Genomic DNA, 16,225 nt, shown 5'->3' on the forward strand with positions numbered 1-16,225 from the left:
TTTTGTGGGTGTTGGTGCTGAGGAAGTCACCTTCACACACTACAGACCTGGCTGGTATCAGCCACTCCTGAAAAACAAACTCGTCAGAAAAATCAATTGGAACACAAAAAAAGCAAAAGAGTGAAAAGGCAGCTACTTCTTTCAAAATTATCTAAAATATCTTTATTTCATTCATATTAGGAAAATATATTTCCTTACTTAAAACACAGCTTACACAAGTAAATAATTCATCATCATGAATTATTTAGAGATATGTGGACTTAATATGTTTACAAGTCCCAAGCTGTTTTACAAAAGAGGAAACATTTATATAATTGGCCCTCAAACTCTTTTTAAAATGCTCCTGTGACGCTGAGGGTTCTGATTATCAGTGGCACTGGTCCTGAAAGAAAAGCTTTTATAAACAGAGTGTTTGGTGGGAAGATGAGAGCAGTGGGAAATGACTAAGTAAGGTGATCTTTTCTTAGTAATTGCTGATTATTGCTGCTGAACAAGATGATTCTTCCAAACGCCATCCTGTAAGCCTTGAGTTATCTCAGGTGTGGTAAAAGGTCTCCAAACCAGACACAATTAAGTCACTGACCTGAGGCATCATCTCCCAGAACAGGCATCTGCCATGTACAGACACAGGGCAAGCCAGACCCACTGCACTGCAAACATCAGCACCTTCCCCCTGGCAGTGAGTATTCAACAAATCCCCAGAGGAAGCCACTTATGCTGAGGAATAAACCTGCCCTTGACAGCCCAAGAAGGTTTTTGATAAGTTCATTTTCACCTCTGTCCTGCTCTGCATGCCACCCTCCTTTTAGAGTTGCTGCCAGTTTCCCCTGGATATCTTCATGGTCAGAAGTCCTCATGGAGAGGTTCTTTGCAGGTGCTGCCAGACCTCCTGTCTCTCTCTCAAAACTCTCTCTGAAAGCTCCTGATGACCCTGGTCCTTACAATTCAGAAAATTTTAGAGGCCATTCACTTTCTGTAATAGAAGTATAAAAAGCTGGACTAGATAAAGCCCTAAGAAGGCTGGTCTGACCCCAGAGGTGATTGGAATAGATGTTCCTTCCAACCAGAATTATCCTATGAAACTACCCTGTGAACAAAAATAGCTTTTTACTACTCACTTCATCAGAGAGTAAGTACAATAGCAGTCCCAGAAAGAAGCTAAGACTGGCTAAAAAAGACAGGCAAGGAAGATTGTCATTCCTGGTGCTCCCTTTATTAAGGTAACCTCAACTCAGAGAAGTCCACACAAGAAACACCTATTCCAAAAGAGAAAATCTCCCTGGATCTCCTGGTTGTAATAAAGCAAAAAAAAAAAAATTACAAAAAAAAGCTCAAGTGCATTGTGGAAAGGGCTTACGTCTGTGTTGGATCTTATAAAACCATTTCTGTTAGCTGACATTTCTTCATGCAATATCCTGCCACGTCCTGCTCTGAGGGAAGCACCTGTGCTTGTGCAGACAGCAGGCACCTGGCTTTGGGAGGGAAGCAAGGCAGGAGTGATGGTGCAGCCCCTGTATTCCTCCTACCTGCAGGTGTGGTGACCAAAGTAGCTCCAGCCATATCCTTGTCCATTCCCATCCCAGCCACAGGTTTCAGTATTCAAACAAGTGAAGGAGTCCCACCACAGCTGGGTTTTCTTACATCTAATGCAGGAATTTCAAATTAGAGCATTCAGGCCTTGCTTCTTGTCTTCACTGTCTCAGAACTTTGTGTTTGTATCTTTTATCTGGAGACAACGTCTCATCACTTGTGCCCAACACAGTCAATTAACTCCCTCTTTTCAGGGAGCACTTTTCCTCATCTCAGCTGTGCTGGGTTAGAGGTTGGACTTGATGAGCTTAGAGGTCTTTTCCAACTTAAATTGTTCTATGATTCTGTGATTCATCTAGAAGGCGTTCCTCACCTTTGATCTACCATCTGACAATGCAGCAGAGATCCATGTTGCACTGCTGATTCTGGCATTAGATGTGTCCTAATTTCATCTAACTAACCTATTTCAGGGTACCCTATCCCCACTACATCTCTGCCACTTTTAGCTTATTGTCATGGAGATTTTGAAGCTCAGAGCAGAAAAACGTGTACACGCTAAACTGAATTTCACCCATGCAGAGCCCAAGTGGAGAGGCTGAGCAAACCCTGGGAGGAGGTAGGAAAAAACCAGATCAATCCCCTTGACCACATTGTGCAGCAATAACTCCAGGGCTCATAATTCAGCAGCAATCTTGACATCTGCTGTTTGTCCCCAAGCAGGAGCAGGGAGCAGTGGAGCAGAGTAGCCATGGTTACATCTCAGTTGCTGCTGCTGGTCACTCCCCTGTCGTTGGGTGATTCCATGATCACAAAGTCCCAGCCTGGGACAAGCTGGCTTAACAAGTCATCTGATGCAGCCCATTTCACCCTATATAGTCTGATTATGACTCTGGGTAATGATTAACTTTCCAAGGATATTAATTAACTTGCTCTGAGGGGCCTTGCACACCTAAGGTAGCATTAGGCAGTCACACAAACGAATCACCACAGGGCACTGCAGATCCAGCAGCTGCCAAAAACAAAGGGAAGCCATTCCCCCCACGGCCAGAGTCCAAAGTGCCTTCAGCATGTGCTGCTGTAGGCAAGAGGGTTATGCTGGTGTGTATTTTTAGTTCAACTAGCAGAGACTATTTCTGCACTCCGATGTCTGATGCTGAGCTAGCCCACCTTCTGTTTCTCCATCAGGGTATTATTATTAGCTGCACTAAACCAATGAGCTCCTCAGCACAGCAAGTTTGATAAAGCACTAATGTCACCTACTACCAACACAAGGCACCTAAACAAAACAAGGCCTAATTTACAAAGCTACTAAAAATTAGCAGAAGTCTGATGATCATTCTTCACTAGCTTTATTCACTGGGGTTTTTTTGTTGTTTTTTTTTTCCAACAATCTTCCCTCTTCAGACAAAAGAATTGATGCAATCCAAAAGAATTGAAGCAATCCAAATGAATTGATGCAATCCAAAATCTATTCCTCCCTTCCCCACCATAAAAAAAAAGAACACATCTAAGGGCTTTTCACGTCACCTTCTGGAATTATTATTCATCTCCATTTCATCCATTCATCCATATGGACATCTTTCAAAAGAGTAGCCTTGCTGAAATAATATTTATCTGCCTTGTAATCTTCTGCCTCATAATGCCCCTGACTTTGCTGCCTGGTTCCCCAGGCAAAGACAAGGAATGTTCAGGTGGTTGTGACATCCCAAGCTAAAACAGCAGCTTGACTTTGATCCATCCATGGCAGCCAACAAAAGCTTTTCGACCCAGAGGGCTCAGGCTTCCATGCCTTTCTCAAACAACAACCTCTTCACAGCCTTGTGCATTATCTTTCTTTCTGAAAAGACTTTTGTGCACGGGGATGACTCCTGCTGTTCCTGAGGTCAGTGGCAAACATCCCACAGCCTCCAGTGGTGCAAGGGCTGGGTGGCTGTGGAGCAAAGCACTCTAGAACATCACACAATGAGACCTTATTTCCTCTAACATCTTCTGTAGCAAACTGCACCCTCACACAGCTCAGCCTAAGCACAGCTGCAAAGGGAGAGGGAAATGGAGAGGAAACGTTGAGGCGCAGGCAGAAAAGAGAAGTTTTCAGCTGAGATTTTAAACCAAGACAGGCAGGAAAAGAAAATAAATAGCACTGTGAGACTGCAGGGTGTAGAACAGGATTATTATGCAGGGCAGTGTACTCTGTAAGCATCTGTAAGAGATACTTGCAGCAGCAGAGACTGCTCAGTTCTAATGAAATCCATCTGCCCTGTCCCACAGAGATCCTCATGTCCTGTGACGTGGGCTAGTTGGGCCCTAATAGTGCAGAAGAGCTGTGCAGATGTGAGCCAGTACCTGCAGCACTCAGGTGCTCAATCACACAGAGGGAGAGCACTTGCTACAGGTACTGGCAGACTGCCAGCTCAAAACCTGTAGCCCAGAGTTCTCTACAGAAACTGAAATATCAGTAAGAACCCAAATTTATATTTAGAGCACACAAATCCAGAAAAGTGGCAAGCAAAGAGATGTGATCCCCCAAAAGTGGGTGTTTGCCCATTCTGCCCCATCACCTGTGAAACAAATGGGAGACTTTTTTAAGCAAATACAATCAGTGGTTTCATGCAGACACCTCAAAGCTGACACTTACAAGCCAAGGGCATATTTAGCAAGAATATGAGGTTACATCATCTATAGGCATCATCTCCCTGCAATGAGGTCAAGTCAAAGCCACTGAGCAGAGCAGGAGGCTATGAGTGGAAAGGAGGAGATAATTTAACAGACATGGAAGTTTTCATACTGAAACACCACTCCCATCCAGGATTCAGTAGATGGAAATCCTGGTCCTTTTGCTCTGTTCTTTAAGAAATCATTTTCATACAACAGGATTGCTTTTCCTACTGCCACAATGGTGTTGGCAGTATGGGTTGACAAATTGACCAAGATACAAGCAGCATTTCACTCAAGCCACATCCTCCAAATAATACTTACATTCTTTAGGGCCATAAAAAGGTAATGGGACTGTGCTTGCCAGTGTCAGAAATAAATGCAATATTAACAATGACAGAAACCAAAATTATACATTAGAAGATGGTGCAGAACCAGACTCCTTTCCAGCTGTGCAGATCTGTATAGTAATATAATGGGGAGGTTTTTTGCCCAACTAGCTGGACCAAAAAAGAGCCTAGTCCTCCCCAGGCTGCTAAATGGTGGCATCAGGGTGCTAACAGCACAGGTAGTCCCTACCAAGCCAAGTTACAAAAATAAAGTCCCACTTGTCATTATGCTGAATTCTGTGAATCCTCAAAAGCCAGTGACCAGAGTCTGAGGTTTCCATGCAAAGAAGACAAACACCAATTTTTTTGTCACAGCACTGCTATGCATTTTCAGTACAAGTCTGTTGTTTAATATCTGCAGTTTCACCTCTAAATTCCAATAGAGTGCACAGGGTCTTAGCTATCCATGACAACACCCCGTAGCTAAGAACAAATAAATAAAAAGGAATTATGATTAATATAACTACTAGATACATATGTTATATATATACTAGGTATACTACTACAAAATCAAGAATTTGGTGGGTATGTATGACAGGAAAAGGTAAAGAACTGCTTACGTTGTCTTAGTCCCACAATCCTAAGGATGAGAAAAGACAACAAGTAGGAAGAGCATATCAGGATACTGCATTTACCTGCAGTGCCTCATGTGCAGTAAGAGAAGTAAATTTTGTGGGTCCCTCTGTGACCACTGAAAATGATCTTACTACTGAAACATACCTAGGTCAGAGGTGTGGGGGCTACAGAAAAAAAGAATTCACACCAAGGCATGTTTGAACCCAAGTGAGAAGCAGAAATGACATGAGATTTCTGGCAGATTTATAGAAGGACCAGAGAGAGCTTCCCCCCTCCCCCCCCAAAGGTATTCTCTTTCAGTATGGGACACCACATGGATGTCAGCAGCATCTGAGTGTACAAAATTAAGAACTTCTTCCTTTTACACTTTGTTTGGATGCTCCATCTGTGGCAGTGGAACAGAGAAGAAATAAAACTGCTGAATAACATAGTCCTTAATATTGCAGGCACTAATAATAGGATTAGAGAGAGAATAAAATCATATCCTCTTGGATTTGGAACACTTGGAGGAAGCCAGCTTCTGACTCACTCTCCCAATAAGTTGAGATGAGGCGTGTCACAGCGCTGACCTTCTGAAGGAGGATCAGCCCAGCAGCCACAACTGCCCAGGTGGTTTCACTCCCTCCTGGAGCAGTGTCAGCAGAGGTCACAGGCCCTGAGGTTCTTGCAGCATGTCAGGCACTACCAGCATGCAAGGGAGGGAGCTGGGTACAGGGGGGATCAGAGGAAACACACACAGTGAGACACCTGCACTGTTTGTGCTCGTGGACACAATTCTGCCAGAGCTGTGCTGGGGGAAGCACAGGCACTCAGATTGTCTCACCAGTGGGGGAAGAAGCTTTCAAACCATGAGCAAGGAGAGTGATGGAGCCCAGGGGTTACAGAGCAAAGAGACCCAAAGCTTGCACCACCTGAGCCAGTAGACCAGGAAGGAATTAAAACCTCCCTGAGTGCTGATGGGGTATCTGCTCAGCGGGCACAAAGATTCCCATTGCATCTCATGGGTATCATTTAGACTAAGAGAACTTGCCAAGACCAGTCTGACTCTGCAAGAAGATGAAAACTGGCAAAAAAAAAGCTTATTTCTGCATCAAGTATGGATTGGGTACATTATTTTAAGGGAATTAAACAGAGCAGTGTCCAGGTTCTCATGCAAAGATCCCATTGTCCCCCTCCTCACTGGGAAAACTTTTCCATGGTTAAGTGTCTGTCTCATTCAACAGTGAACCTAGCCAATCACAATAGAGTGTAAAGGAAAAGAAAAACCACAATATTGCTAGAGGGAAAATAACAGAGTGTGATTATTGAATAGAATAATAAACAGCACTGTACACATAGGCTCAAAATAAAATTAATAGCATTGTTAAACTAAAGGCAAGATACAACATTCTTCTTCAAATCATCTTTTGCTTCAGCTTACTACAGGGCAGGATCTGGAAAAATGTATCTTCCTTATTAAAAAAAAAAACAAAAAAACCAAGCAAAACCAAAACCAACAACAACAACAAAACTAAGAACAACAAAAAACACCCAAACCCAGGCTGCAGCATTTCCAAAATTCCTGCCTCAACCTGTTGGCAAATGCTGACTTTAGAACAATATACTACTATATAAGTCTTCTTTTGTTCTGAGCTCTGAGAGCCACAGTGGGTGACTAATGAAAATTAGCAAGCAAGATTTTAAAAGATGCTTAGTTATATCATGAGATACACATTTTTCCCCCTTAGAACAGTGCTAGTGAACAATAAGTGAGCATTGAGGGAGCAGGTCTTAACAGCTGTGCACAAAACAAAAGAAAGACCATGTTCCTGTCCATTACTAAACTCATAAAATAAAATATAATAGAAAAAAACAATAGGTAAAATGAAAAAAAAATCTGTCCTAAGCTTTCCAGGTTAAGGAATGGAAAGAGCGGCAGGACTGGGGGACACAGAGAATTAAATACTGGATATCTGAGGTGAGGAACATCCTTGCTGTTTCCACTCATATCAGCCTCGGTGTCATGACTTTCCATGAACAGCCCTCCACAGAGGATTTCTATGGCCAAGCAGTGCTCATGAAGACATCCAGCTTCCCTGCCTTACCCAGGGTCATTTCTAACAGAAGTTTTCAGCCCTGTAGCAATCAAAAGTCCATGTATGAACTCTGGCTTCTCCATAATCACCTGCCCAACTCCAGCAGCAAAGCAGGCCTGTGCAGGAATACTTGCAGAGTGCTAATGTGTAATACCCAGAGCCTTTTGACCTTCAATCATCTGCTTGTGCTGATAGGAGGGTCACTACTCTGTCCCTCACTGAGCTGCCCCTGGATTATGCACTGTACATCTCTGCAACACATGTAAACAGGATTGTGGCTCTGTCACTGGTTTCTGAGTGTCAGACACATGAGCAGGTTTGCACTCTTTTTACATTTTGACAGACACTTTTATTCCCTCTCTGTTACTACAAAGAAGTCTCAAGACCTAACTATTCTCTGAATTTAAAGCAAACACCAAATCTCATGCAGAAATACACCATGTAATGTGTCCAGACTCTTAAGGACTGTAGCCTTACTGTGCTTTAGTTTAATTAATGTAAGTATCAAAAATCCTCCTCTTCAGTTAAACTTGGTGTCTGTGAGCACTGTCATTTCCATAGATCAAAGAGCCCCTTGTAGAGAAGACCTGTTGTGATGAGGTCAAGTTCCTCAAGAAATTATTTTTCAGATTGAAGCACTGATTCCAAATAGCTGCCTATATTTCCTTTTTCTATCCCTTAGCTTATCAATTTCCCTTGAGATGGAAAATAATTCCCAGGTAATTTTTGCAGCACTTTTGCATAAGAACTGGACATGAGCTCCTGCCTACCCAAATTCCTTGTTCTGTAGCTTGGAGAATGTTTGTAAACATAGAGAAAAGGTGGGTGCAGTTCTGCCCTCTGCTCTGTACCTATAAACTTAAAATTATATTCCAGCTCCTGCTGATTTTAGGAGGATCTACAGACACAGCAAAATGCAGGACTGGGACCAAAAGCCACTCTGATTTTCAAATCAGGTTGAACATGAGAGACAGGTGTCTCTTAACCTACGTACAAGGATATACATATATAAATATATATATATACACACAAGTATAGAAGTAATTGTGTTGGGTTATACCCAGACCATCCCCATGTTTGAATTAGGAAGCATTTCCAGCATTGCACAGACAAAGATGATTTAGGGAGGACAAGGGACACCAGAGAGGAAGAGCCGGGTTTTGGAGAAGGAGACAGAGACAGCAGCAGCGTCAGATCTCTTTCTCCTTACTGCTGACAATAACAAACAAACAAAGAAATAAAAATAGTTCCGTGGAAGTAGAAAGAGCTCTCTGCAGTCATTACACAGCAAACAGTCACAGCTCAAACACTTGGCTTAAACTTACTTCTTATTGTCCCTCCCTTCGTGCTCCTCAGACATACGGACTCAGCCACATCTATTTGCCTGCACAAGGACACTCCACAGCTTTGTATCTCATCTGTTTATAAAAGGACAAGGACTGTCCTCATGTGCTTTGGGATCAGAACTATTCTTCCTACCTTCTGAAATGCACCCACTTCATGCTTTCTCACAACAGACAAAGTGAGCATCTTTTACTGTGTGGCCATCAGATGCACATCTTTAAGATTTTATTTTTTTCATTTCTTAGGAGGTGTAAAGGTTTAAGTGCAGTATTTTTGCAATTCTATACATACATATATTCTCAGGTATGACTGCATTGATAATGTAATAATTAAGTCTGGTTTTAAAGCACTTAAGGTGAATCTGACAGTTGTGGACTACAGTGAGGTTTCTAGTCTTGTCTATTCATATACCTCTCTGCTTTACAGCTCTCTGCTGAATATGATGAGAGAGATTTATTTGTAGAGTGGGTAGAGACAGAAGTCCGTTGTCGCATAATTTTTTTTTTCTTTAAGGGTTATTAATTACCACGTCAACCTTTGCTCCGCTGCTGCTGCCCACTTTTATTTTAGAAGCGCAGCCGTTCCCCACTCTGCTCACATTGTGCCCCCCCACCATCCCCTTTTCCAACAACCTTTTAGAACATTATTTATTATTCCTCCTCTATCTGAGTGGAGGAGAGAGAGAGGGACAGTATGGCAGGGATGGGGAACACGAGCTGGAAAACATGCTTGCCTGGAATTGTCATCACACTGCTGTTGGAAGGAGCGAGCCGGAAAACTCGCAGCCAACACTCGCATGCAAACACACACCAGGCACACAGCACATTGATCCCATCCCGGGGAGTTTGTGAGCAGCCCCACAGCTCTTACCTGGCTGGTCTGGGATCCCTCTGCAGTGCAGCTCCCTCGGCTCCCTGTGCCCTATTCCCCCCGGGAGCAGCGGGGCCGGGGCTGTGACCGGGTGCCGCTGCGGGAAGGGGCTGGCAGCAGCTGGCTGCAGCCTCGGCTGCCGGGCTCTGGCTCCTGCCAGGGCTGCTGCTGCTGCTGCTGCTCCTGATGATGCCGAGGAGGAGGAGAGCCGAGTGAGGAGGAGGAGGATGCTGGCGGTGATGCTGTTGCCATGGTTACCCAACTCGGCGGCGGCACCGCTCAGAGCAACAGCTGCCCCAGCACCCAGATCTGCTCCAACCCATGGCTGCCAAGCAGCCCTCGATGTGCAGGCACGGGGATGTCACCCCAGAGCCCCTCTCCATAGGGAAGGAGGCAGCCAGGAGGATGGAGGTCACTCCTTGGCACGGTTTTGGGGCTCTGGGAGAGCAGATGGAGTGATACATCCAAAATGTTTGCATGCTGCACTTGTCAGCAGAGAGCTCGCTGCCCTGCAAAGGTCAAACACCAGCTTCCAGGAGGGAGAAGTTTCCTTTTTTAGGGGGTCCTTGCATTTTTATAAAGAACTGAATAAAACAGCAAAGCTGGGGAAGGGAATAACTTTCAAAGTTGCTGCTGTGATACAATTTTAAAATTTTCTTTTTTAAACTAAAGGTCAGCCCTTTGCCTTTAAATTGGGACTTAAAAGTTAGTGTCTTATTGTCCAAAGGTTTCTTTACATAGGGAAATATCCCTAGAAGTGGGTTCCTTGTGTGAGAGAGAACTGCCTCTAACCACCAAACAGTGAGAAAAAAACCTTCCAGAAAGGAACCCACTTACACAGCACAGGACACTAATTCTTTCATGCATGGAGCAAACAAGCTGAACTTTGCCTTTGTCTAATGATCTGAAAATAAGAAACTAAAAAGATCTCAGGTGAATGGACTGCCACATGATCAAAATACTGGGTATTAACTGAGAGAGACATGGGAAATCAAGGCATTCAGCTGCCATTTATTGATCAAAGAGGCATGTTGTGAGGCTCTCATTTTGCACTGGAACATCACAAGACACAACAAGGTCACAACAATCAAATGTCATTTCCATCCTAAAATGTCAGTGCAAAGCTACGTAATGCTCATAAGCCATGACAGTTCTTTCAGGAGCTGGTACTGTTTGCAGGACATTGTGAAACCCTGTCTAGAAAATACTGAAAAAAAAAAAGAAAAATCACTGGTGGAAACTTTCTAAAGGGATTTGCTTCCTGATGCCAGATCTCTGCTTGCAACCTGAACGCTGCAGATGATTTGAATCTATGAGCTTGAGGCACCAAGAAAATGAACTGGATGATATTTCCTGTTAAAGTATCAAACCTGGATAAATGGTTATAGAAGATGGGAGCCTACAAAAAAGATGGAAAGGGATTTTTTACAAGAGCAGGTAGTGACAGGACAAGGAGGAATGTCTTCAAACTGAAGAGAGTAGGTTTGGGTTAGATATTAGGGAAAAGTTCTTTGCTGTGAAGGCGATGAGGCCCTGGAACAGATTGCCCAGAGAAGCTGTGGATGCTGGAGCCCCAGAAGTGTTCAAGGCCAGGCTGAATGGAGCTTGGAGCAACCTGGTTTAGTGGAAGGTGTCCCTAGCAGGAAGGTTGGAATGAAATGTTCTTTAAGGTCCCTTCAAGCCCAAGCAATTCTATGCTTCGATGCTGTGCTGTTGGCAGCATTTCTCGAGATATTCTAGAAGACAGTGTCTCCACACTGTGTTCATTTGCAGAGTCATAATCTGGTTCATATAAAATCATTTTCTATATATCTCTCATGACTGTGGCAGAAACTGGAACTACCTGACTGAGGAGGAAAAAGTGCCAGCCAGCCTACACTGTCAGACTTCCTTGGAGTAACTGCTGATTTCACAGCCTCCAAGTATCTTATAAACCATATCCCTGAAGATTTTTTAATTAATCTTCTCTTAGGCAACAATTTTGATGTCTGCTCAGAGATTATACAGAATAGCTTACACAAAGGGACTTTCTAGCACTCTAAAAAGAAATAAGAAATATGTTATCTATTTTAATCTTTAAAAATGTTATGCATGTAAAATTAGACAGGACCCTGAAACCCTTCTCAAGAGCTAAAAAATATTTGCTGCCTATGTGGCCCAGGAGATTCCTTGCTGTAATTTTGAATGCAGGGCAAGAAGATCTCATTGCAGTAATGATGGTGAGCACATCTAAATCACCCATTCCATGATTAACCAGCTGACAGCAAAACCCATGGTTATTCTGAATAGATCCCTGAGACCACAGACAGAACTTATTTCTGCTAAATCAGGATGTGTACTGAAAAATGTGCCTGCTGAGGTGTGTGTAACCAGTTTGCAAGATTGTATTTTCCATGTTTGCTTATTGGGGCTTTTTTTTTTTTTTTGGAAACTGCATGAGAATAGCAGGAGAGAGGTGTCCTCTACCTTCAGGTCCTCTGGCTCAGTGTGTCTGTGTTATCCCACTGAGGAATTGCCCATCTTAATTCTCTTCCTAGTGCTGACCTGCAACACTGAGGAAAAATCCACCTCAAAGGAGATGCAGAGTCCACTAAAACAAATGGCTTTGATACCTTTCTGTCTGTATCCTGCAGGCAGAGTGGGCATCTTCACCTGAGCCATGTGAGGACAAAGGTCTAACAAAGCACAGGGGAAAAAATAAATAAAAAATTTAAAAAGAAAGATAAAATAGTTTCATTTTCCCTCAGTCATGGAAGAAGGTCCCGCATGGTGGGATTGATGACTTGCATAATTCACTGGTGAGAAAAGTGGTGTTACAGTATGTAAAGCATGCTGATTTCATAAGTAGCTATGATTAAACAAAGAAATACATCACAGATGTATTTGACAGAGTTGAGAGGAAAGGCTGTGTTTTAAAGCACAACATTAATTTTAAAATATAGAACCTACATCTTGCAGATCTGCTAAGGAATTACAGACCCCTCTGGGCATCTCAGATAGTACCAGGCACCTATGTTTAGTCATGTCTGTCATTAACTTTTTGCTTTAAATACTAAAGACAGGCAAATCAACTCAGCCTAACACAGATTTCTAAAGCAAATCAGGTAAATTCTCCCTTATGACTCTTTTTCTCTCCCTGTAGTTAGGAAAACACAAGTGCTTACTTAACTGTGTTTATCTACAACATCCTGAGGCAAAGGTAAATCCCATCCCTAACTCCAGTTCAGAACTATCCCACCAAACCAGCCACCTGAGCCCTGATGCCTGTCAACAAAGTTTTAAATCAAAACATTTCTTCTGGAAATAGCTCTGAAATGCCATCTCAGCCCCACAGCAGCCTGAAGTTTCAGCAATGAGGATGCCTCAGTGCCTGTTAGCTGCTGAATGTTCCCAGACTGGCTGCAATCCCTATGGCACAGACACCCTTGGACATGCTTAGTGTCCTATATCTATCATAGGCAGAAAAATTTATATTCTGGATTCTTTGTGTGGAGCCTTTGGGTTATTTAATAATAACCTGAAACAGATATTCCCATTAGGTAGCAGGATAACTAATAGATATTCACTGGAGCATCCAGTTCATGCTGCAGGGCACACAATTGGGCTGGTAAACATTTCTACAGGTTGTAGACTCCATTTCAGTCTGTTACTCTACACTACCAGTGCAGGAGGGTAATAGCAATTGTATAAATTCTAAGAGCAGCGTTAAATTAAAAAAACTCTTTAAATAACTGAAATAAGATTAGAACTACAAACTTCTTACTGCCTCTTCATTGCTGACCAATTTGGTGATCTTCTATGACAGGGCTGCAGTGTTGGTGGATGGGCCAGAGTGACTGACATCACTTACCTGGACCTCTGCAGAGTATTTGACATTGTCCCACACAACATTCTTTTCTCCATATTGCAGAGGCATGGATTTGATGGATGGAGCACTTGGTAGATAAAGAACTGGCTGGATGATGCACACAAAGAGTTGTGGCCAACAGCAAATTTTCCACATGGAAAGCAAGGATGGCTGGAGCCCCTCAGGGGTCAGTACTGGGGCTGGTGCTGTTCAACAGCTTTATCAGAGACATGGACGGTGGGATGGAGGCACCCTCAGCAAATTCACTCACCACACCAAGCTCTGGGGTGCAGCCACAGGCTGGAGGGAAGGGAAGGATCCAGAGGGACCTGGACAGGCTAGAGTGGTAGGATTGTGCAAACCTCATGAGGTTCAACAAAGCAAAATACAAAGTCCTGCACCTGGGTTATGGCAATCCCAGACACCTCCACAGGTTGGGTGGAGAAATGATTCTGAGCTGCCCCGAGGAGGAGAACTTAGGGGTGATGGCTGGTGAAAAACCAACAGAATCCTGACCAGCACCCAAAGGACCGTGGCCATCAGGTCAAAGGAGGTGATTCTGCCCCTCTGCTCTGCTCCTGTGAGATCCCACCTGGACTGCTGAGCACAGTTCTTGTGCTCCCAACATAAGAAGGACATGGAACAGTTGGAGCAAGTTCAGAGGAGGCCCACAAAGCTGGCAAGAGGACTGGAGCACCTCTCCCATGAAGACAGGCTAAAATAGTTGAGGCTGTTCAGACAGAAGAAAAGGTTGTGGGGAGAATCCAAAACAATCTTCCACTATATGAGGAGGGCCTACAAGGAGAGGAACTCTTTGTCAGGAGCTTTAGTGGCAGGACAATGAGTAATAGTTATAAAGAGAGCAAATCTAGGTTAGATATTAGGAAGAAATTCTTTGCTGTGAGGGTGGTGAGACACTGGACCAGGCTGCTCAGGGAGGTTGTGGATGCCCCAACCCTGGCAGTGCTCAAAGCCAGGTTGGAAAAGGCCTTGAGCTACTTGGCCTAGTGGGAGGTGTCCCTGGCATGGTAGGGGTGTTGGGACCAGATGATCTTTAAGATCTTTTCCAACCTGCTAACACTCTGTGATTCTGTGACTCCTCTGACACATAAAACCTTACATGATGAGGCACAAACTTGTGATTTAAACACACACACAGAGCAAGGGAGTGAGTATGTCTCGTGTCCAGGAAAGACCACAACCCTCAGCTTCCACCTGGAGCACACAAGTGGCTGTTATCTCATCCTGGCTGAGACAGCTTTCCTGGAGCTCTGGGACACAGCTTGTGCAGGAAACCTCCTGGTGGGTGTGTACCAGGTCACACCATGGCTGGGGAGAAGAAGGAAGGGCTAAATGTGGGCAGCTCTGTAGGTAATGGACAGAGAAAGTTTGGGTTTTCTCTTAGTGAACTGAGAAGCTGAATCTGCCTTTTGATTGCAACACTGTTTCCAGGGGCTATTTCTCTCTACTTTTTAATTTCAGGAAAGGGTAAGATGCAAAGGGAAAATCTGACACAGAAGAGCAAACAGAACTCTCAGTCTTGAGGCTTTTGATTACTTCTGGATCCTCTGTGTGCTCTAGGAGCATTCAGATGGCAAGACTCAGGAAGCAAATGCACCATATTTTTATAGCAGGATTTGAAATGCTCTAATGTTAATTACACAGTCTCACATAATCCAGTTTCATGCTATGCAACAGAGAAGCAGTTAAGCAAAGGAAGGAGAAAAACAGGAGAAGGCATCAAAAGATGCCTTTCACATAGCTATTTGAGAAAAATATAACTACAAGTTTCAACTAAAAGATATCAATATTTATTTTGATGCAGCTGGTGAGTCAGATCTCCATCACCCATGCCCCATCATTGGAAGCATTCATAGGCAGATTGAAGGGGCTTTGGGTAACTTGATCCAGTGAAATTAGTTGCTTTCCATGGCAAGAAGTTTGGAACTAGATGATCTCCAAACCATTTCATGATTCTAATAAATATAGCAGATCCTTAGGGAGTTCCATAGTATAAAGGTGTTTTCAAAATAATGCAGGTTTTTGTTTGGTTTTTTTTTTTTTTTTAACCATGCAGCATTTAAAATCATGTGGGATTTTCACATATCATACTGAAGAATTAAAGTCTACAGTATTAGAAAAAGTATAATTTATCATTTTAATAAGTATGTGTTTCACACAAAACCCACACAGTATAACATTAAAATGATCATAAAGACTTGTTTAAATAGTTGCATCCAAGAAGAGTTTATACCTCTCCTTGCAAGTCTTTGTACTTATTCTGTCCTCAAGCCACAGAGTCCTCATTCAGCTGCCATCCATTCAATATTTTGTTCATTCTACCACTCAGTTTTAGTCCAGCATTTTGTTACAGACAGCCTGCCAGGTAAACAGCCTTGCTTTAAGTATCAAAAACCTACTTTTACCACCAGTGCTTCCCTTACCTGGAAGGCAGTGGGAAACCCCAGGTCACAGTCCTCTCATTCAGGGCTCTGGAAGATTACATACAGGATAGAAAACAGAGAGCAAATAAGCACAATTCAAATGTTTAACATGATGCAAACATTTCATAGGACTTGAAAGAACTACTGCAGTATTACAAGTTCAAAGAAACAACAACAACAACAGCAACAAAAATAAAACCCAAAAAACACAACTAAAAGAAGGATTTTGTGAATCACGCAGCCCAGGCCCAAAACATCATTTTTCAGGCAGCCTTAGGAGATAAAAAGCACTACTGCAGTACCTCACAGGATCACAATAAATATTTTTCTAAATGCTCCTATTAGAAAAGGTCTTCCACTGCCATCTATTTTGGGCATGGAAAACAAGTCCTAGACTTTTTCAAAGGCACACACACAAGCAGCTGAGATTTTCTGGCGGTCAATGCTGAACTCCATGAATATTGGAGCAGGATGGCCAGAGAGCTGTGGAGTCTCCAT

The 16,225-nt window shown here is 43.2% G+C and overlaps 1 protein-coding gene across 1 annotated transcript in view; it reads right to left on the reverse strand.

Moving 5' to 3' along the window:
• Positions 1-9,616, reverse strand: part of FAM135B (family with sequence similarity 135 member B) — a 192,249-nt gene extending 182,633 nt beyond the window's left edge. The window contains exon 1 of the mRNA XM_066566718.1: positions 9,437-9,616. The gene's annotated coding sequence lies outside the window, so the exon portion shown is untranslated. The remainder of the gene's footprint in view (positions 1-9,436) is intronic.
• Positions 9,617-16,225: the final 6,609 nt, after the last annotated feature.

Source organism: Molothrus aeneus, chromosome 1, assembly GCF_037042795.1.
Source record: "Molothrus aeneus isolate 106 chromosome 1, BPBGC_Maene_1.0, whole genome shotgun sequence".
NCBI lineage: Eukaryota > Metazoa > Chordata > Aves > Passeriformes > Icteridae > Molothrus > Molothrus aeneus.